The 22,863-nt window shown below is 41.3% G+C and overlaps 1 protein-coding gene across 3 annotated transcripts in view; it reads right to left on the minus strand.

The window, feature by feature from the left end:
* Positions 1-21,283, minus strand: part of LOC105715874 (cyclic AMP-dependent transcription factor ATF-7) — a 116,381-nt gene extending 95,098 nt beyond the window's left edge. For 2 of the 3 annotated variants that reach the window (XM_012450340.3, XM_064377162.1), the window contains exon 1: positions 21,174-21,283. The gene's annotated coding sequence lies outside the window, so the exon portion shown is untranslated. Of the gene's footprint in view, positions 1-20,841; positions 20,888-21,173 lie in introns of those variants that run through there. The other variant, XM_064377163.1, reaches the window with a different exon arrangement.
* Between the last annotated feature and the right edge of the window lie 1,580 nt (positions 21,284-22,863).

Genomic DNA, 22,863 nt, shown 5'->3' on the forward strand with positions numbered 1-22,863 from the left:
AGACATAACACAAGGATCAGGCAGGATTCCTTACTTTTATCTTGGTTCTATTATTTGATGCTAAATTTTCTCATTTTTCTACCTATTTAGAGGAGGGAAAGAGTTCTGGCTGAGAAGTGGGACGGTATTGGCATAGGAAGTGGTGAAATAAATTCTGGAATGGTTTTCCTCAAACCACAAAATTCAAAATGTAACTTGGCTTTACATAATCACATCACAATATATGGCTTCCAAATTTTATTTAGTGGCACACTTACTAGGAAATAGAGATGAAAAATCATGACTTTCTGAAAGAAAAAAAAAAGCAAAACCAAAAAAATTTTGGAGGAAAAAAGCATTAAAACCTAACAGAAGTATTTTCATTGCTCTTAAATATTCAACTGACAGCCACTAACTAGGATTTCCTGCGTCCTCCTAAATTTGCTGGCCTTTGTTTTACCATTTTCACCAAAGGGAGATCACAATGAGAGGAAGAAAGCTCTCTTCTTAAACACCCACAATTATTCTTAAATCATTCCTCAGTCTCTTGCCTCTTGTCATTTCCATTATTCTTTTTAAAAAATTGTTTCACACTGAAGTGATTTTTAAAATTTAAATATTTAATAAAAATAAGAATGATCTGTCTCCCCATTTAAAAAAAATTCAGCTAACATTTTTTTTTTTTAAATTACTCCTTCACTCCTAGTCTGCTACATGAATTGCTATATATAAAGAAGGCCATTTTGCTTATTTCTATCTGACACTTAAAACAAATTTCTAATTATCAGTGAAGTCTCACTGATGCTGTCTCAAAAACAAAAAGCAACACATTTCTGTAGTGTAAACAGACTAAGACATAAGGTGAAATCTTGAAAACCAAAGCTGCCACTCACTAGAATTTAACTCACAGCTCATTTGTAACTATACTGCTTGACAAACAGATCATGTGTCTGGGCAAGGCACTCACAATGTGTCATCTCCTTCCCAACCTATTCTTCAGGATGAAACATAAGCATTTTACAGAACTAAACAATAAATGACAGAAGAGGGATACACCCATTAAGAAGACTGCCAAGGGGAAGTGGGATGCTTTCAGCAAAGACTTAGAACAGGAAGACAAAGATGCAAAAAAAGGCTGTCCTAGAGGCCAACATCTGCAGAAAAGGCTCATATACTCAGTCACTAGAATTTTTTAAATGATTTTAAAAAATTAGTATTTACTCAAAAGAGAAAGTAATCTAAACGCTGGGAGAGAACTGAAGAAAACCCAAAGTTCAGAGGATGATTTTTAATAACTGAGATAATTTCATAAAATCTGTTAGTTTTGTTAGAGAAAGAGGCAGATCCTAAAATGGTCATTGTGCAAGAAAACAGATTCTCTCTTTATGTATATGTACATGTCTATCTACATCTGTATCTTTTAATAGACTAAGCATGGAGTCTATCACTGAGGACTACAAAGTAAATTCTCTAAACCTGGTGTGATATTACCATTATAATATAATAAGAAAAAATAATGCAGATACAGTGGGATGTGATCATTTCTCTAGCACCCAACTGATGTTAATAAGATGGCCCAACTCTAAGCAAGGAATAAAAGCCACATACAAGCACATCCAGGGGCCTATTGTCAGATTCCTAATGACAAACAACAGATACTGCTAGGTACAAAAAAACTAGAAGGATAACGCACTGTAAGTATCAAAGAGTCATAAAAACCTGGAAGACGTTAAGACTATCATTCATTCATTCAGAACCACTAATAAGGAACTATCAAGTGCTAGGCAAAGTGGATACAAAAATAAAAAGACAATAGGCCTTTACACAAAAATAATTTTTTACTCATCTGTCATAAAAGAAACCAACATCATTAAGAATGATGGCTTAATTTACAAGTTCAATTAGTCAGAGGTTGATCAGTATGCATATCATTTAGATTCTACTGTATACAGTCATTTACCAAATTATTTTGTTAGTAACTCCAGATTATAAAAAAGAGGAGTTGGCCAGGTGCAGTGGCTCACACCTGCAATCCTAGCACTTTGGGAGGCTGAGGCAGGTGGATCACTTGAGGTCAGGAATTTGAGACCACCCTGGCCAACATGGTGAAACCCTGTCTTTACTAAAAATACAAAATTAGCCGGGCGTGGTGTGCATCCAGCTACTCTAAGCAGGAGGTGGAGGTTGCAGTGAGCCGAGATCACGCCACTGCACTCCAGCCTGGGCAACAGAGGGAGACTGTCTCCAAAAAAAAAAGGGAGGAATTAACAGTCTTGGTAAAAGATTTACGAAGGAAGAAGTTTGAAATTAATAATCATAATTTGCTTTTTGGATTATACACATTTAGTTAGTTTTAAAATTCATTAATTCACCAAATATTTTACTCAGTATCTGTGTACAGCCCCATATGCCCTAGGCCCAAGTAATTCAAGAGTAAAGGAGATGGATAAGATTTCTGCCCTCATAGAGTTTACTTACATTCTACAAGGAAGAAACGAACAATAAGCAAGTAAGCAAAATAATTTCAGATTAACAGCAGATAACTGCTATTAAAGGAAAATGAAAGGCTGATGTGTGAGTGACTGGGTGAGGGCTATTTTAGTTTCCTGACTAAAAAGGGAATGGCTGTATTATCTGTAATCAAAAGGGGAATGGAGTAGAATATAGAGATCTAGGTTAAAACTGCAGGAAGCCTTTCTTCTCATAACATAGTAGATATTCAATAAATATTTATTGATTTAATATTTAATAAATATTTAAAGTCTATATTCAAGTTTGCACTTAACTTCAGGTTTCTGCAGAAAGCTGCTGGATTCACAAAATATTCGCTATGCAAGTATTTACGTATTTAAGGCTACACATATTTTAAATCCATATTTATGACTATGTTGTGTCTAAGGCACTTTATATGATCACAGCCAACTAAGTCTATGCTTTTATCACCCAAATAACATGAAGCTCTGTAGTTTTTGGTGACTGCTAAAAATGGGGAGGAGGGAGTAATTTGTCAAATTAACCCTTAATCAAACCTTAAAAACAAAACCTCACCTACAGCTGTTAAGACATATATTTAAGGCCAGGTGTGGTGGCTCATGCCTGTAATCCCAGCACTTTGGGAGGCCAAGCTGGATCAGCTGAGGTCAGGAGTTTAAGACCAGCCTGACCAACACGGAGAAACACCATCTCTACTAAAAACAGAAAATTAGCCAGGCATGGTGGCACATGTAATCCCAGATATTCAGGAGGCTGAGACAGGAGAATCGCTTGAACCCAGGAGGCAGAGGTTGTGGTGAGCCAAGATGGCACCATTGCACTCCAGCCTGGGCAACTCTCAAAAAAAAAAAAAAAGACATATATTCAAGTACAAGAGCATGCCAATAGCGTGTTCAGCAGAAAGGGCAGTTTTATATAGTACTTTTGGGAGTACACAGCTGGACAGTCTTTCTGGAAGTCAATTTGGCAACATTTACATTAAATGTCTTAAAATGTTTTATACCTTTTGAACAATTCATTCTTCTTTCAGACTCTCTAAGATAAAACCAGACATGTGGACCATTTTTGCATTAAAGTGTTTATCACAGTCATTTTTATGACCAAAAAAGGACAAGAAGTAAACATTTAAGAATGGATAAATATAAATTAAGGTACTGCCTTATAATAAACTATATTTAAGTTATAAAGAATAACATTTTGGGTCAGGTGCGGTGGCTCACACCTGTAATCCCAGCACTTTGGGAGGCTGAGGCAGGCGGATCACCTGAGGTTAGGAGTTCAAGATCAGCCTGACCAACATGGTGGAAACCCCGTCTCTACTAAAAACACAAAAATTAACGAGGCATGGTGGCACATGCCTGTAATCCCAGCTACTCAGGAGGCTGAGGCAGGAGAATCACTTGAACCCAGGAGGTGGAGGTGGAGGTTGTGGTTAGCCAAGATCACGCTATTGGACTCCATCCTGGGTAACAAGAGAGAAATTCTGTCTCCAAAAAAAAAAAAAAGAACATTTTGAAAATGATTTAAAAACATGAGAAAATGCTATGCATTAAATGGAAAAAAACCCATAATATAAAATTGTACATGCACCATAATTCTAAATCTATAAAAAAGCAAATGAAATAATAAGCATAGAAAAAATAAGAAAATTAACATCAAAATGTTAATAATGGTTATTTCTGGATAATGACAAGGTCATGAGTTCAAAGCCAGCCTGGGCAATATAAGAACCTGTCATTCATTAAAAAAAAAAAAAAAAAAAAATTAAAGGGCCGGGCGCGGTGGCTCACGCCTGTAATCCCAGCACTTTGGGAGGCCGAGGCAGGTGGATCACGAGGTCAAGAGATCGAGACCATCCTGGTCAAAATGGTGAAACCCCATCTCTACTAAACATACAAAAAAATTAGCCGAGCATGGTGGCGCGTGCCTGTAATCCCAGCTACTCGGGAGGCTGAGGCAGGAGAATTGCCTGAACCCAGGAGGCAGAGGTTGCGGTGAGCTGAGATCGTGCCATTGCACTCCAGCCTGGATAACAAGAGCGAAACTCCGTCTCAAAAACAAACAAACAAACAAAAAAAAATTAAAAACAAAATTATAAAATTATAAACCACTTCATATAGAAAACAAACATGGTAGAAACTTAAACTTATATCAGCACACAAGGTAAAACAGGCAATTCAAAATAGCTCCTCCTTTTGTTACCTTCCAGGACCCATTTTTGGAATCCCATAAATGCTCCCTCACAACAATTATGCTTATATTAAACAATTAGAAATTGCCCCAGCCACATATCACAAAGGGCATATAGAGTTGAAACCAAGTTTAGCAGGTAGTGAATACCTTTCAGCTCAGTACAAATAAACTGAAAAACTTAGGCACCCAAACAGAGCTCTATGGGTTCCATTTCTTTATGACAATAAAAAGACATATGCAAACAGCTCTCTTCTAAGCACACAACTTTGGTTACCACGTTTCAGACTCTAAAATAATTTAGCTGCTATTAAGCAAAGAGTACAAACACAAGCTCTTTGCCACAGCGGTCTCAACATTTTATATTCTCCGTAGGATACTCAGTGCTGCTCTGATTTGCTAGCAAACTGACTTAAGATTCAAGTTAACACATGAACTGTGAGACTATAATGCAGGTTATGGGAACCCCAGAAAACAAAGTAGACTACTCAAGTTTTACTAGGCAGATTATTTAGGTATTAAAATTTCTGTTCCTAGGCCAGGCGCCATGGCTCACACCCATAATCCCAAGCCTCCCAGGTTCAAGCGATTCTCCTGCCTCAGCCTCCTGAGCAGCTGGGATTACAGGCATGCACCACTACATCTAGCTAATTTTGTACTTTCAGTAGAAACAGGGTTTCTCTTCGTTGGTCAGGCTGGTCCTGAACTCCCAAACTCGGCTGATCCGCCTGCCTTGGCCTCCCAAAGTGCTGGGATTACAGGCATGAGCCGCCGCGTCCAGCCACAAGACCCTGTTTCTTTTTTTCTTTTCTTTTCTTTTTTCTTTCTTTTTTTTTTGAGACAGGAGTTTCGCTCTTGTCATCCAGGCCAGAGTGCAATGGCGCGATCTCGGCTCACTGCAACCTCCGCCTCCTGGGTTCAGGCAATTCTCCTGCCTCAGCCTCCTGAGTAGCTGGGATTACAGGCACGAGTCACCATGCCCAGCTAATTTTTTGTATTTTTAGTAGAGACGGGGTTTCACCATGTTGACCAGGATGGTCTCGATCTCTTGACCTCGTGATCAACCCGCCTCAGCCTCCCAAAGTGCTGGGATTACAGGTGTGAGCCACCACGCCCGGCCCAAGACCCTGTTTCTAAAAAAAAAAAAAAATTAGCCATGCATAGTGGTGCGTGCCTGTAGTCCCTGCTACTTCAGAGCTCAGGAGATTGAGATGGGAGGATCCCTTGAGCCCAGGAATTCAAGGTTGTAGTGAACTATGATCACACCACTGCACTCCAGCCTGGGACTATGTCTCAAAAAAAAGAAAAAGAAGTTCACCAATTCTGGATTAATTTTCCATTGAATTATTTAGCATAACAACAGCTTAGCATATATTATCTCATTATAAGTAAATTAAATGTTCCAAAAGGATATTTAGAAAGCATATATGTAACCCTCTATAATCTTAAACTAATTAGCCTTATTGTTTTAAATCTTATGCTTTCTTTTTTTAGGCAGGGTCTTGCTCTGTTGCCCAGGCTGGAGTGCAGTGATGTGATCTCAGATCACTGCAACTTTTGCCTCCTGGGTTCAAGAGATTCTCATGCCTCAGTCTCCTGAGTAGCTGGGACTACAGGCACGAGCCACCATGCCCAGGTAATTTTTGTATTTTTAGTAGAGATGGGGTTTCGCCCCGTTAGCCAGGCTGGTTTTGAACTCCTGACCTCAAGTGATCTGCCCGCCTCGGCCTCCCAAAGTGCTGGGTTTACAGGTGTGAGCCACCATGCCTGGCCTTAAGCCTTATTGTTTTATATCAATGTTTCTTAAAGCACTTGCTAAGAGACTGGAAAACTGAGGCAGAGAGTTACAAAAAAATATATAGGGAAAAAAAAATCAAGGGGTTAAGGTTGGTCTGATCCTAGTTACCTGTTCTCATACATTCCAAACAAGATACAAAAATGGGCCAGGTGCAGTGGCTCACACCTATAATCCCAGCACTTTGGGAGGCCGAGGCAGGGGGATCACTTGACGTCAGAAGTTGGAGACCAGTCCAGCTAACATGGTCAAACCCCATCTCTACTAAAAATACAAAAATTAGCTGGGTGTCATGGCGGGGGCCTGTAATCCCAGCTACTTGGGAGGCTCAGGTGGGAGAATCTCTTGAACCCAGAAGGCAGAGTTTGCAGTGAGCCGAGATCATGCCACTGCACTCCAGCCTCGGCAACAGAGTGAGACTCCGTCTCAAAAAAAAAAAAAAAAAGAAAGATACAAGAATGGAGACCACATCTTTTTATTATCCCTGAAAGTTGTCTAGTTACAACTGAATCATGTTTTACCAACACTTCAGAACATAACAGGTACTGTTATATATGCTAAATATATATAAACATGTTACATATGCTCATTATGTAAATGAATGTCCTGAAACATGAATTTGAGGGGCTACATGTTCTGGGGTATCATTTTATTTAGGAAAATTAAGTGACTTTCCCAGTTTGGTTTTTTGGTGGGTTTTTTTGTTTTGAGACGAGGTTTCATTGTTACCCAGGCTGGAGTACAGTGGCATGATCACAGTTCACTGCAGCCTCAACTTCCTGGGCTCTGCTGGGCGTGGTGGCTCACGCCTGTAATCCAAGTACTTTGGAGGCCAAGGTGGGCAGATCACCTGAGGTTGGGAGTTCAAGACCATCCTGACCAACATGGTGAAATACCGTCTTTAAAAACAACAACAACAACAACAACAAACTTCCTGGGCTCAGGCGATCCTCCTGCCTTGGCCTCCCAAAGTGCTGGGATTGCAGGGGTGAGCCATCATGCCCAGCTAATACTCATATTTTTAACATTAAGCATATTTTATTATAATTATTTTAAAATTCATAATCCTTTTATAGCATATACCAAGAGTTAGCAAACTTCAACTGATGGGCCACAAGCTAAGAAGAGGTTTTACATTTTTACATTTTTCTTTTTCTTTTCTTTTCTTTTCTTTTTTTTTTTTTGGGACAGAGTCTCACTCTGTTGTTGCCCAGGCTGGAGTACAGTGGCGTGATCTTAGCTCACTGCAACCCTCTGCCTCCCGGGTTCAAGCGATTATTACTCCTTAGCCTCCCAAGTAACTGGGACTACAGGCGTGTGCCACCACGTCCAGGTAATTTTTTTGATTTTTAGTAGAGACAAGTTTTCACTGTGTTGGCCAGGTTGGTTTCAAACTCCTGGCCTCAAGTGATCTGCCCACCTCAGCTTCCCAAAGTGCTGGGATTACAGGTATGGGCCACCATGTCCCGCCAGTTTTTACATTTTTCAATGGTTGAAAAAAAATCAGAAAGAATATATTGTGACAAGTGAAAATTATAGGAAAACAGCTACATTTCTTTTCTTTTTTATTTTTTTTGAGAAGGAGTCTCACTCTGTCACCCAGGCTGGAGTGCAGTGGCACCATCTTGGCTCACTGCAACCTCTGCCTCCTAGGTTCCAGCGATTCTCCCATCTTAGCCTCCCGACCAGCTGGGGCTACAGGCATGCACCACCACACCCAGCTAATTTTTCTATTTTTAGTAGAGATGGGGTTTCACCATAGTGGCCAGGCTGGTCTCGAACTCCTGACCTCAAGCAATCCTCCGTCCTCAGCCTCTCAAGTGCTGGAATTACAGGCGTGAGCCACTGTGCCTGACAGCTGGATTTTTCTTTTCTTTTCTTTTTTAAGACAGAGTCTCACTCTGCTGCCAGGCTGGAGTGCAGTGGTGCGATCTCAGCTCATTGCAACCTCCACCTCTTGGGTTCAAGTGATTCTCCTGTCTCAGTCTCCTGAGTAGCTGGGACTACAGGCGTGCGCCACAACGCCTGGCTAATTTTTATATTTTTGGTAGAGATGGAGTTTCAACATGTTGGCCAGGATGGTCTTGATCTCCTGACCTCGTGATCCACCTACCTCAGCCGCTCAAATTACAGGCGTGAGCCACTGTGCCTGATAGCTGCATTTTTCAAGGTTGGCACTATAAGACAATAGTTCTCAAAGTGGGCTCCAGGGATCCCTACAGATCTTTCAAGGGATTCAGGAAGGTTAAAATCATTTGTAAGTAAAAGATCTATTTAAAGAGCTAGCTAGGCTGGGCACAGTGGCTGGTTGGGTACAGGCATGAGATTACTCATGCCTGTAATCTCAGCACTTTGGGAAGCTGAGGTAGACAGATCACCTGCAGCCAGGAGTTCAGGACCATCTGGGCCATAATTGTGAAACCCTGTCTCTACTAAATCTACAAAAATTAGCAGGGCATAGTGGCTGTTTGTCCTGAGCCAATGCATTTTAATGTAACAGTACGAAAAAGTTCACAGATGTGGTTTCAAATTCTATACCACAGCCAACCTTTATGAAACTAACCCTTTTCAGATTTTGGTGTAATACCAAAGAAGACTATATACAATTACCCGAAAATAATCTTTTCTTTTCCCATTACATAATTTTCTTCATATACTTAAACCAAAATGACATATCTTAACAGATTGAATGCAGAAGCAGATATGAGAATCCAGCTGTTTCCTGTTTAGCCAGACATTAAAGAGATTTGAAGTTCTTTCCCCAAATTCTTTTTAAAACTATAGATATATTTATTTATGTTAACATGATATAGATTTGTTCTTATTTTAAAATAAATAAATATTTTTAAAATTTATCTCTTAATTGCTAATATACTAAATATCAACAGATATAATCCAGATAAACAAATGCTCTTTGGAGTCCTCAATACATTTTTTTTTTTTTTTTGGAGACAGGGTCTCACTCTGTTGCCCAAACTGGAGTGCAGCACACAATCTCAGCTCACCGCTGCCTCCCTGGCTTAGGTGATCCTCCTACCTATGCCTCCTGAGTAGCTGGGACTACAGGAGTGCACCAACAAGGTCAGCTAATTTTTAAAATTTTTGTAGACACACAGTCTCACTATATTACCTAGGCTAGTCTCAAACTCCTGGACTCAAGCAACCCTCCCACCCCCACCTAAGCCCCCAAAAGTGCTGGGATTACAGGTCTGAACCACTGTGCCTGGCCCTCAATAATTTTTAAGAGTATTATGGGGTGAGTTCTGAGATCAAAAAGTTTGAGATCCACTGCTTTAAGAAATACACAAACAGTAGAGGGCCCTAGTTTGATCAAACAAAGGCTGAAATTAATTTCTGGATTTCAAGCTCAGACACGCAGAAACAGGTTTCAAAGAGAGGAGCCAGCTTAAATGGACCAAATAGTTCTGCAGCAAATGACTGAAAACAGATGAGGGTGAGAATTAGGCTGAATCACAAGTTAGGCAACATATGGCCAAAGCTTAGAACCTATCTGGAAGCAGCTTTATACAGGCAACTACTTGAAGTTTTTTTTAACGCTCTCTAGGCTTTCAGAGGATTCAAGGACTATTTTGGGCTATTCCCCAGAAAGATTAATAAAGCAAAAAAAAAAAAAAAGCAACAACTTGCTAAACTGACAGCAGGAAGCAAAGTTAGAAATAACTAGAGAACATTGTATTTATCTATGTTTGGCCTCAATGTGCATTTTAGAAGTTGAAAAACCCCTGGAAACGGATAGGATGCTGAACAAAAAACAAACAAAAAATTTTGTTTTTTTCCGTTCATTTTCAGATTAAGTATGATCCTCAAAACAATAAGCCAAAAGTTATCAACCCCAAAACACCGATTTTTTAAAATTATCTTCTAATTTAAAGGACCAATTAAAAATCTTAAATAGGCTACAAACAACAAAAATCCTGACAGACTTTAATATTAAAATATAAGATTGGTTCTGAGTAGGAAATAGCTGCACTATCCCACAATGACAATCATTGAGACACTTAGAAGTTCTCAGGAAAAAATATTTATTTCCAGCTGGGTGTGGTGGCTCACATCTGTAATCCCAGCACTTTGAGAGGCCGAGATGGGCAGATCACTTGAGGTCAGGAGTTCGAGACCAGCCTAGTCAACATGGAGAAACCCCATCTCGACTTAAAAAAAATACAAAAAAATTAGCCAAGTGTTGTGGTGGTCACCTGTGATCCCAGTTACTTAGGAGGCTGAGGCCAGAGAATTGCTTAAACCCAGGAGTTGGAGGTTGCAGTGAGCTGAGATCGTGCCATTACACTCCGGCCTGGGTGACAGGGTGGGACTCCGTCTCAAAAACAAAACAAAAAAAAACATGTATTTCCTAAGTCTGTCCACATATTTGCAACAGTGATCTATTTGGGGGTATTCCAATGCTCACCGATTCACTCTCACCAGCCCCAAACATGTATGCAAACTACTGCTTGACCAAAACTTTAAAAAATAAGTTAAAGAAAATATTGCTAGCCGGGCTCCGTCTACTACAGCAAAAGGAAGCAATCTACCAAATCAGGAGAAAACAGTAAGCAATTCCACTCAAAGGAAGCAAGTTGCATTTTGTGAGAAGGTGGGGCTGTAGCAAAACACTGTTACTACAGATGTCCATGCCATAAGCTCATGAAATAACTTTCTAAGCTAAATCCTGGCTCCTGTTAGTTTGGTTCTGGGTTCTTCTGAGCCAGGATCTCACTCTGTCACCCAGGCTAGAGTGCAGTGGTGAGATCTCAGCTCACTGAAACCTCCACCTCCCAGGCTCAAGTAATCCTCCCACCTTGGGCTCCCAAGTAGCTGGGACTACAGGTGTGCACCACCAAGCCCAGCTAATTTTAAATTTTTTGTAGAGACGGGGTCTCACTGTGTTGCTCAGGCTCGTCTCGAACTCCAAGCAATCTGCCCATCTCAGCCTCCCAAAGTGTTGAGATTACATGTGTGGGCCACTTCACCCAACCTACACTTTCATAAATAGACTTTCATGATATTTATTAAGAAGAGACGCAGTATTGAACCAAAAAAGAGAAACTTTATGCACATTCTGGTTTCAAATGTAGGGGAACATCAAGGATTAAAATTGCCAAAAGATGAGAAAAAGTATGGCCAGGCACAGAGGCTCACACCTGTAATCCCAGCAGTTTGGGAGGCTAAGCCGGGCGGATTGCCTGAGCTCAGGAGTTCAAGACCAGCCTGGGCAACACAGCGAAACTCCATCTCTACTAAAATACAAAAAATTGGCCAGGAGTGGTGGTGCGTGCCTGTAATCTCAGCTATTCAGGAGGCTGAGGCAGGAGAATCGCTTGAAACTGGGAGGCGGAGATTATAGTGAGCTAAGATTGTGCTACTGTATTCCAAGCCTGGGCAACAGAGTGAGAAAAAGCTAAGCTAACAACCTGAAATCAAGAGTCTGCAATGACTTTTGCTGCAAACTTACGTGTTCTTTCCTTCTTTGAGACAGGGTATCACTCTGTTGCCCAGCCTGGCGTCCAGTGGTGCGATCTCGGCTTGCTGCAACCTCTGCTTCCTGGGCTGAAGCAATCCTCCACTTCAGCCTCCCAAGTAGCTGGGGCTACAGATATGTGTTACCACAGTCGGCCAATTTTTGTAATTTTTGTAGAGACAGTGTTTCATTGCCCAGGCTGGCCTGGGCCCAAGCCTCCCAAAGTGCTAGGACAACAGGTGTGAGCTACTGTGTCTGGCCAACGCTTACGTATTCTTATGTCCTTAAAACTACTATACTAGGCCAGGCGCAGTGGCTCACACCTGTAATCCCAACACTTTGAGAGGTCAAGGTGGGTGGATCATTTCAGGTCAGGAGTTCGAGATCAGCCTGGCCAACATGGTTGAAACCCCATCTATACTAAAAACACAAAAATTAGCCAGGCATGGTGGCAGGCACCTGTAATCCCAGCTACTTGGGAGGCTGAGGCAGAAGAATTGCTTGTAACCAGGAGGCAGAGGGTGCAGTGAGCTGAGATCGTGCCACTGCACTCCAGCCTGGGTGACAGAGCAAGACCATGTCTCAAAAAAACATTTTTTTAAATTAAAAAAAAAAGAGCGAGAGATTACTATACTAACTTACCTTTGCTTTGGTTGGGAACCTTAAATGTTTGCCTACAAAGTTTTAAAAGCTTATCTTTTTATACAAGTTTATCTTTTCATACAACCTTTCCTGAATTGTAACATTCATCCTTCATTTCCAAGGATACAGCAAATACTTTCAAAATTGAATTGAATTTTGCTCCATTGTATACAGGCAGTCAGTACATTATACAGAAGACCAAAAAAAAAAAAACAAAACAAAGTTTTTAAACAAAAGGACAAAGGAGAAAGGAAGGAAACAAAATACTATGATTTAACAGGAACAAAACCCAACATTCTTTCAACACAAAGTGTCCACCAGGGAAATGTCGAAGAGAAAATGTCATGATAAAATATTTTTAAGATATAAAATGATCCCAATGCAAAATATTTGTTGTTGTTGATTTTTGTTTTGTTTTTAGCTCAAAGGAGTTATTATTTCTGGTCATTTATGCTCCTTACTTGTGTTTATCCATTCCCACTGGGTTAATAGAAACATTTCAATTTTATTTTCTTTACAGTCTATTTTTCTTCCTGATTCTTCAAGAGTAAGTTCCTTGATCTTAATTTCTATTTATGAATGTCTGGCCTGAAAAGGACCTTGAGGGGTCATCAAGTCCATCCTTCTGCTTTCCAGGAGAAATCATAACTAATACTATCAGATAGATGAGAAGGTATCAAAAGAAAATGCATTGTTTCCCTGACTAGTAGCATGCTAATTTAACGTGCACATTTATTTACAATTTGCAACTTTTTAAAAATGAAAGTAAAAACTAAAATGCCAAAAGAGGAAGGTACTTTAAAAATGCATTTATCAGCTAAAATTGCTCAAACATAAATTCAACTGTCAGGTCTAAAATTAACAAGCAGGAAACTTATTGGCTGCCAATGTAAAGTCTTTAATCCCTAGAGATGTCTTCTGAAGTTCTATTTCATTTGTAGCACCCTTCACCTACAGCACATAGGCTGGTAAACTTAGACCATCCTTGCCAATAAACTACAATTACAAATGACAATTGTGCGTGCGTGTGTGTGTGTGTTTGTGTGTTTACAGTTGGTATAGGGTTATATTCCAAACAGAAAATGAAAAGTTAGGGCCAGATGCAGTGGTTCTCACCTGTAATCCCAGCACTTTGGAAGGCCAAGGCAGGTGGATTGCCTGAGTTGCATGAGCTCAGGAGTTTGAGACCACCCTGGGCAACATGGTGAAACCCCACCTCTACTAAAACACATAAAGATAGCTGGGAGTGGTGGTGGGAGCCTGTAGTCCCAGCTACTCAGGAGGCTGAGGCATAAGAATTGCTTGATCCTGGGAGGTGGAGGTTGCAGTGAGCCAAGATTGCACCACTGCACTCCAGCCTGGGTGACACAGCAAGATTCTGTCTCCGAAAGAAAAAAAAAAAGGAAATGAAAAGTTACATCTAAATTGGAGATGTCAATATTATAGGAAAACTACAATACAATTGTTCTTTGGAGAGTAGTTTAACTTTTTCATTTCTAAGTTAAAATGTCCAGGGAATAAAATTTCCTTCTAAGAGTTTCCAGGACATGTGCAGTAGCTCATGCCTGTAATCCTAACACTTCAGGAAGCCAAGGCGGGCGCATCACTTGAGGCCAGGAGTTTGAGACCACCCTGTAACATGGTGAAACTGCGTCTCTACTAAAAATACAAAAATTAGCTGGACATGGTTGGCATATGCCTGTAGTCCCAGCTACTCGAGAGGCTGAGGCAGAGAAGTGTTTGAACCTGGGAGGCAGAGGTTGCAGAGAGCTGAGACTGTGCCACTGCACTGCAGCCTGGGAGACAGAGCAAGACTCCATCTCAAAGAAAAAAAAAAAAAAAAAAAAATTTCCAAAACAAGCTGGCACAGTGTCTCAGCCTGTAATCCCAGCACTCTGGGAGGCCAAAGCAGACAGACCACCTGAGCTGAGTTCAAGACTAGCCTAGGCAACGTGAGAAACCTGTCTCTACAAAAAATACAAAAATTAAACAGGCACAGTAGTGTGCACCTGTAGTCCTAGCTACTTAGGAGGCTGAGGCAGGAGAATCGCTTGAGCCCAGGCCAAGAATGCAGTGAGCCAAGATGGTGCCACTGCACTCCAGCCTGGGAGACAGAGGGAAACCCTGTCTCAAAATAAAGAAAGTTTCTGAAACAGAATTTCATCTAATGTCAAAAAATCTGGCCAGGCATAGTAGCTCACACTTGTAATCTCAGCACTTTGGGAGGCTTAAGGCAAGAGAATTGCTTGAGCCTAGGTGTTCGAGACCACCCTAGGAAACATGATGAGACCTCCACAAAAAATAAACAAAATTAGCCAGGCATGGTGGCATGAGCCTCTAGTCCCAGCTACTCAGGAGGCTGAGGCAGGAGGATTGCTTGAGCCTGGGAGATTGAGGCTGCAGTATGAGCCAAGATTGTGCCACTGTGTTCCAGTCTGGGCAACAGAGGAAGACCCTGTCTCAAAAAAAACCAACCATGGCTGGACACAGTGGCTCACGCCCGTAATCCCAGCACTTTGGGAGGCCGAGCTGGGTGGGTCACTTAAGGTCAACGTGGTGAAACCCTACCTCTATTAAAAAAAATACAAAAATTAGCCAAGTGTGGTGGCATATGCCTGTAATCCCAGCTACTTGGGAGGCTAAGGCCAGAGAATTGCTTAAACCTGGAGGACAGAGGTTGCAGTGTGCATGCCACTGCACTCCAGCCTGGGCAACAGAGTAAGACTCTTATCTCAAAAAAAAAGAAAAGAAAAGAAAAAACCACAACCAAAAGACAGACAATAACAAAATAACAACAAAAAAATCCCTGCAACTACAAAGAAATACAGTTAATTGTTCTATAATTATTTGAAAATAAAAAAAAACAGAACTAGAAGTCTTGGAAATGAGAAAATTGTAATTTTTAAAAAATGTAGGGTAAGGGAGGTCAAGTACAGAAACTGTAGACTGGTGAAATACTATTTCCCAGAAAGATTCTAAATGAATTATTAAACAGATCACTTATGAACCACTGACAAGGTATGCAGTAATCTATAAACAGTAGCCTAAGATACCCAAACAGCAACTGACACATAACTTCAAATTTCTTTTTCTTTTTTTCTTTTGAGACAGAGTTTCACTCTTGTTGCCCAGGCTAGAGTGCAATGGTGCGATCTTGGCTCATTGCAACCTCTGCCTCCTGGGTTCAAGCAATTCTCCTGCCTCAGCCTCCTGAGTATCTGGGATTACAGGCATGCACCATCACGCCTGGCTACTTTTCTATTTTTTGTAGAGATGAGGTTTCTCCATGTTGGTCAGGCTGGTCTCGAACTCCTGACCTCAAGTAATTCGCCCACCTCGGCCTCCCAAAGTGTTGGAATTACAGGCGTGAGCCACAGCGCCTAGCCACTTCATTTTCTTTTTTGACAGCGTCACTAGCCTAGGAGTTCAGAGATGTCAGAGGCAGAATATACTGTACTTGGATTTCAACAGGATACCCCTTGTTATTTCATAGAAAATAAAGGTTAGATGATATAAAACAGCAGGTGAGCTTCACAACTGAATTTTACCCAAAAGGCTAATTAATAGATTAATGTTAACATAATGATAGTCTACTCATGTTGTATAGCATTGTTCTATCCTTATACATGTTTACTAGTGACCTAAAACAAAAACATAGGCATCATGTTTATCAAATTTATCAATAATACAAACATTTGAGAAATGGTCAAGAGGTGAAATGACATTATCAAGCTAAAACAATAAACCAAATTAACAAGATGATAATTACAGGGATAAACGTAAAGTTGTCAATTACATTAAAAAATCAACTACACAGCCTGGCATGGTGGCTCATGCCTGTAATGCTAGCACTTTAGGAGGCAGAGGTGGGTGGATCACTTGGGGTCAGGAGTTCGAGACCAGCCTGGCCAACATGGTGAAACCCTGTCTCTACTAAAAATCCAAAAAAATTAGCTGGGCGTGGTAGCACAGGCCAGCAATCCCAGCTACTCAGGAGACTGAGGCAGGAGAACCGCTTGAACCTGGGAGGTGGAGGTTGCAGTGAACCAAGATGACAGAGCAAGATTTTGCCTCAAGGGAAAAAAAAAATCAACTACACAAACTAATGTGATCTTAGGCTTTAAGAAACAGAGGCATAGATTACAGTAAAATAGAAGCTGTGCTTCCCTCTGTAGTTTGTATTTATTAGATTATATCTGATATAATCTAATAAATTCAGACCTAGATAAGGAAACATAAACTCAGGTAACTAACTTGATGAAGAGCCTGAACTTTTATTAAAAATGTCACTTAAGAAATAGCTCAGGCTGGGCTCGGTGGCTCATGCCTATAATCCCAGAACTTTGGGAGGCCGAGGTAGGCGGATCACTTGAGGTCAAGAGTTCAAGACCAGCCTGGCCAACATGGTGAAACCCAATCTCTACAAAAAATATAAAAATTAGCTGGGTATGGATGGCGGGTGCCTGTACTCCCAACTACTCTGGAGGCTAAGGGACAAGAATCGCTTGAACGTGGAAGGCGGAGGTTGTAGTGAGCTGAGATCGTGCCACTGCACTCTAGCCTGGGCAACACAGCAAGACTCCGTCTCAAAAAAAAAAAAAAGAAAAAAGAAAGAAAGAAAGAAAGAAAGAGGCCAGGCTAGGTGGCTCACGCCTGTAATCCCAGCACTTTGGGAGGCTGAGGCAGGTGGATCACAAGGTCAGCAGTTCAAGACATCCGGGCCAACATGGTGAAACCCAGTCTCTACTAAAAATACAAAAATTAGCTGTGGTGGTGTGTGCCTGTAATCCCAGATACTCAGGAAGCTGAGGCAGGAGAATCGCTTGAACCCAAGAGGCAGAGGTTACAGTGAGTGGAGATCGCACCACTGTATTCCAGGCTAGGCGACACTTTGAGACTCCGGGGAAAAAAAAAGGAAAGAAAAAGAAAGAAAAGAAAGAAAGAGTTCAAAGTACTTGGGGTAATTACCCAGGAAGAGATGCCTCCTGTAATACCAGCACTTTGAAAGGCTAAGGTAGGGAGATGGCTTGAACCCAGGAGTTTGAGAAGAGCCTGGGCAATGTAGGGAGACCCCATCTCTACAAAAAACTTAAAAATTAGCCAGGTGTGGTGGCATGTGCCCATGGTGCCAGCTACTTGGAGGCTGGGAGGACTGCTTGAGACCAAGAGTCCTAGCTACTCAGGAGGCTAGAACTAGAGTATCACTTTAGCCCAGGAGTTTGAGGTTACAATGATCTATGATCTATGATCTATGATCACATCACTTGCACTCCAGCCTGGGCAACATAGTGAGACCCTGTCTCTAAAAGAATGAAAGAGATAAGTGTTATGAAATACTTGAAGACTACCATGTTAACAAGGAATTAAATTTATTTATTGTGGCTTCAGATAACAGAACTAAAGAGCTTCAGCACAATGTAAAAAATGTTCTAAAAGTAAAGCTTCAATAATGGAGCTTTACTTTATTGAGAGTAAAGCTTCAATAATGGAACAGGGCATCTATGAAGTGGAGACTTTCTCCTTAGAGCGTTCAGAAGTTAAAAGACCAACCATCAGGATACCAAATACGATATGTTTTCACTTATCATGGATTTATTTGATCCTTCCTAAAAAAAAAAAAAAAAAAAAAAAAAAAAGCCTCTTAGGGGAAGGCAACATGTCGAAATGAGTAAATGTCAGAGAAGCTCAAAATTTATTTTGACATGGTTTTAAAGAGACAGAAGACTTTTTCATAAACTTCAAAACTATAGGACCATTTTCTGAGAAACCAACAAAAGAAAAGAATGCTTTTTCTTTTTAAATGAATGCTGCATTTGTTTTTCTCAAAAAAAATCTGTACCTTAACTTTAGTACTTTTATCAAGGCATAAGGGACAATTACATGCCAGTATGCCAACTAGTCTCAAGAAGAGAGCTGGCTTTATTAGACATTTACATGGAGTTCTATTTGCCCCACCTAAAACTTCCTTGCAAGGAGAAGGCTCCTCCTTATCAGACGTGGATAGGAGGCTGCTGTAACACTAACTCCCTCTCCCTGTGGCCTAGGAAAAACTCAGTCTTGACATGCACAAAACAATAACTTCTGAGAACTTCAGAGCAGCTGTGTTCAGCCAGAACCAGCGACTTTACTCCAGGCAAAGAAGGAGTTTAAGAGTGGTTGAAAAAACAATTTTCATTTTGGGATGGAAATGAGGAGAGGAAAGAGAACAAGATACAGTAAGTGGAGCTATTAACATTTTTAAACCGTGGTAAACAAAGGTGTTTAAAAATTACAACACTGAAACTCAACTTCGATCCACAAGTTGAAAGATGAGCAGTGTTATCACTCTAGCTTTCTCCTAGATGGTAACACTAGTGGGAAAAAATAATCTTGGGTTTAATAGTGCCCTAGTCAAAGCCATCACAAATTCTAGGACAGAAGACCAAAACAAGGGACTCTGCTCTCTCACGGGGTATTTTTTTGTGCTGCTGCCAGCCAAACTGAAAAATGTTGTGAATGTCCAATAGCAATGCTCTTACCGTGAAATACTAGAACCCAGCTCAGTAGTTAATGCTACAGGGTCAGCATTGAATTGGTCTCAATGTGCTACAGGGGAAACTTCTTGGCCAAGGAGTAAAGCTTCAAATGGTTGCAGAAAACCAAAGGTTAATACAACTACATACTGTGGTTTCTCTTCATATAATAGCTTTACTGGTATTTCAGACATTATTTCACTTCTCAAAAGTAAAAGGAGAAGAGAAGGATCGTAAAAGCAAAATCTATGTAATACTAAAGAGGTTATTAATTAGCTATATTAGTCCAATTTGTTATTAAATGATACACAACTATCAAACAAAGGGCAAAGCCCTGTCCCTTTTCTGTACAGAATTAAGAACTGGTAAGACTACTTAGTAGAGCTGCCAAACTTTTCTTTAGCTTCTTTTCTTACAGACATGTTAACATTTCGCAATAGCCTCCACTTACCTTACATCTTCTATGTTTAAGTACAAATTGTGTTTGATTTCCCCAGCCCTTGGCCTAAGATATTATGGCCTATCTTTAGTTTTTGAGTGTGGACACAAAGCGAAAAAACTGAACGTTTTTCACTTTCCTGAAATAACATGTCTATTTTATTTACACCATTTAAAAACATATTATATAAACTAACTAAAACGAACTGCAACCACCCATTCGACAACTCTTCGAGAATGACCGGGGAAGCCACAATTAACAAAACAAACTTCATTTTGGTATATTTCTGCTTAGAATGCTCATAAAGACTGATATCTCTACAAGAATTAAATTACTGCAAAATTTTTAAACACAGGACTCGTGTGAGCTTCCTAAGAAAACGCTGCACACCCCCTACACACCTGTACTTAATATGACATGACCCTCAGAGATACTAAAATACCCTCTTTTAAGTAGAAAACAAACTTTTAAAGTTAGGAAAGTAGCAACGCGGGAATTTGGGTAGGAGGTGCCCTGGGTTGTAAACACCCCAGTCAGAGAACATAACAAGCAATTCAGAGCAACATATAAGTCCCCATGGGGCTCCAACTTGGACTGCTTAAGTTCCAAGCCCACATCCCAGTGTTTCAAGAGTTTGGGAAATGGAAGAGAGGGAGAAAGAAAATCAGAGAAATGATGAAAGTGCTATTTTTCTCCTTCTCAACCCCCATGCCAGCATCTTGGAGGCTGGTCACCAGTCTGGGTGCCATATCCACCAGAAGCCCTAAATCAATATCGCAACCACCTGATACCTAGGCTAAAGACATATATATACCAGTCATCTCCTTCCCAAACACCTCTCTCATCGCTCTCAAGGCTCATATCCTTCCAGAAGCCATGCCTTATGGAGACTCAGCTCATCCATACTGTCCTCTTAAACTCATTCACTTAATTTTCTCCAAATCCATACTTTCTCTCTGATATCATGTCCCTGATGTTCTTTTTATTAATTCAATTGAAATGCCATGACCCTCATTTCCAATAATCTATCCCTATCTATCTTTCCTGTCAAACCCAACGGGTGTTGTGTCACCAGACCAAGATCTTTGTTCTCATCTCCTCATTCCTACCTCCTACCTATTACCCTTTTCCAATTCCAAGCTCCTAATCCCAATCTTTGGGAAGCCCTGGGTTCCTAACCTAGTTTAGTATCCCTCCTCTTTCTCCCATTCCACCCCATCCTATGATCATTCCTTTAGGCTCCACTAGACTACCGTTCCCTCAGGATTCAATTCCCCTCTCCTTGCCACGCCCTGTGCCCCCCGGGGCTACTTACCCCAAGTTCTCCCCACACTTCAAGTCTCTGGCCCCGCCTTCCCCCCCAAAGGAAGGAGGCGGGAGTAGAGAGAGAAGAGGGGCGGCGCTCGGCAAGGAAAAAGCGATCTCCTATTAGCGCTCATCGCCGCCAATCGAGGCTTCCTTCTCCCCCATTGGTCGGCTTCGGCCAATGCCCCACCCTCTTCCTCAGACAGGGCCCGGCCACCGCCTCAGCGCCCCCGTCCAACACACACTGGGAGGGGAGACCCCAGCCCCGAACGCTGGGACTGGCCAGAGTTGAAAGGGAGACTCCCGTCAGATCATGAACTAGCTAATGTTAAAAGTACTTACCGGCTGGTAGCTCCGTTGCCTCCCGCCTGCCCGCACTCTGTCCTACAATCTATCTCCAGCTCCTTCTTTCCCCCCTCGGCGGAGCGGATACTTTCCTCCCGTCCGGCCAGGCGCGCTCAACTCTCGCGAGAAATCGTGCGGCCGGGGGGAAGGGCAAGATCCGTGGGGGCTAAGTTGGAAAGCGGCCGAGAGGCGGGGCTCCACGAAAAGAAGGGGCCGGGCTTACTGTGGGCAGGGCTAGGGAGGGAGACTGAGCGAGTGCTGTACACACAGGTCACACGTGTTCGGCTGCAGAGTCTAGCGGGGGAAAAAAAGGAAAAAGTAGAGGATCTTTACAGGTGTCTGTAGTGGTGGTTACTACTATCTTTCAGAGTCATCGCTTCCTTAACGGCAAAGTAATTTAAAATACCCTTAGCCCTAGAAATGAAGTCCATGTATGGACAAAGCAATCCACCTGCAGAGCAATTATAACACTACCATTTTCCTAGACCTATTGCCTTGGGTGAAAAGCTCCTCTGAGTCTCTGTACAATGAGACTAGCAATCTCATTTTATTCTTTTTTTTTTTTTTTTTAATAATTTGAGACTGGCCACCAGGATGGATGGTCTCGACCTCTTGATTTCGTGATCCGCCCGCCTCGGCCTCCCAAAGTGATGGGATTACAGGCGTGAGCCACCGCGCCCGGCCTCATTTTATTCAAATAGTTGTAATGATCAAATGAGATACATGAAACTGCTTGGGGATTTTTTTAAATCACTATATTATTCAGCAAATATTTTCACAAAACATAGGGCATACTACGCGCAAAGCATTGTTCTAAGCATGGAGTTAAGGAGTTATCAACCCAGGTAGAATTTATATTTGAATGGGGAAGGGGAGACAGTTAAAAAGCCAATAAACACAAATGTTTCAAACGGTGAAAAGTGCTTCAGGATAGTGAGACAGAAAGTGACTAGGAGTAGGGAAGAAGCTTAACAGTGTTTGAGAGAAGACCTCTTTGAGGAAGTAACACTTAAACGAGGAGTTGAATTATGACAAGATAGCCTTGGGAAGATTTTGGGGGAATTATCAAATGCAAAGTCTGTATTCAAAAATGTATATGTCTTGCTCAAGACAAACCAGGAAAAGAAAAAAAAAAAAGAAAAAACAGGCTGAGTGCAGTGACTCATGCCTGTAATCTCAACACTGAGCCCAGGAATTTGAGACCAGCCTGGGCAACATGGCGAACATGGCGAAACCTCAGCTCTACAAAAAATACAAAAGTAGCCAGGCATGATGGCCTGTACTTGTAGTACCAGCTATTTTGGGGGCTAAGTGGGAGGATCGCTTGAGCCCAGAAGGTTGAGGTTGCAGTGAGCCCAGATCAGGCCACCGCACTCCAGCCTGGGCAACAGAGTGAGACCTATCTTGATAAATAAATAAATAATCTTCTTAAAATTTGACAAATTGTAGTTGACTTAAAATATTTTTTTAATTTTAAAAAATTATATACTAACCAGCTTAGAGAAGAGACTTAAAATATTATCCATGAACTCTCTGATCTCTCCTTTTGCAGCTTTATGTTACTAAACTTTCTGAACTTTCTGTCTAGCATCTTATCTATCTTCACATCACCCTCTGAAAGGTAGGAAGAATCTACGTGATTTCTCCCTAGATAGCAAAGGTGAAACGGGTGTAGGTTCACTTTCTT

This window comes from Aotus nancymaae, unplaced genomic scaffold, assembly GCF_030222135.1.
Source record: "Aotus nancymaae isolate 86718 unplaced genomic scaffold, 86718_ANA_hifiasm-v0.15.2.pri h1tg000016l, whole genome shotgun sequence".
Taxonomy (NCBI): domain Eukaryota; kingdom Metazoa; phylum Chordata; class Mammalia; order Primates; family Aotidae; genus Aotus; species Aotus nancymaae.